At 24.2% G+C, this 778-nt stretch overlaps 1 non-coding gene across 1 annotated transcript; it reads left to right on the forward strand.

The window, feature by feature from the left end:
* Nucleotides 1–453: 453 nt before the first annotated feature.
* On the forward strand, nt 454–535 carry TRNAS-CGA (transfer RNA serine (anticodon CGA)). Its single transcript has one exon. It is a non-coding gene; the product is annotated as a tRNA-Ser (tRNA).
* The last annotated feature ends 243 nt before the right edge of the window (nt 536–778 follow it).

Raw genomic sequence — 778 nt, forward strand, 5'->3', positions numbered from 1 at the left:
TTTTTAGATTAATCTCTTATGTATAAACAAATTTCAATTTAGTATTTAGTTATTGGTGAATGTTAAAATTGGTTGATGATTGTTGTAATGAATTAAAGTTAGGATAATTTCTGTAATTATCTTTATCTTTTATAACCTAATTATTTAAAGATTTGGTTTAGGATAGATTTTTTCTTATACTATTAGGTCTTATTTCCTTGTATAAATAAGGGAATTGATTAGTCAATGTATTCAATGAAAAATAATAGAAAATTTTCAATGATATTACTTAGTAGTTAGTGAATTAACAAAACTTCAAAATAGAAAAAGAGAGGAGAAAGTCTTACCAATTTTTTAGATATATATTTTGAATTTGAATTAGAAATTTCCTTTAAATACAATTTTTATTTCATAAATAGCAAATTTTTAAATAACATACAATAAATTTATATAGTTTGCTTTGCTGTCCACATCGTCGATATGTCCGAGTGGTTAAGTAGACAGACTCGAAATCTGTTGGGCTTAGCCTGCGCAGGTTCGAATCCTGCTGTCGACGATTTTTCATTTTTTTCATTTTTTCTTTCATTTTTTTCATTTTCTTCTTCTTTTTTTTTTTTTTTTTTTGGTTTATATATATATTTCGTCTTTCTTTTCGTTGATATGCATTTAGTGAACACTTTCTTTTAAAATCTATTTGTTAAGAGTTAAGGTTACAAATACTTTAAATAATTAATAATGAGGTGTGATTTATTTGATGAAAATTTTTGTTGTTTCCTTCTAAAGGTCATGTGCCAATTTT

Source organism: Benincasa hispida, chromosome 7 (genome assembly GCF_027475165.1).
Source record: "Benincasa hispida cultivar pf3 chromosome 7, pf3_genome.v1.1, whole genome shotgun sequence".
Lineage (NCBI taxonomy): Eukaryota > Viridiplantae > Streptophyta > Magnoliopsida > Cucurbitales > Cucurbitaceae > Benincasa > Benincasa hispida.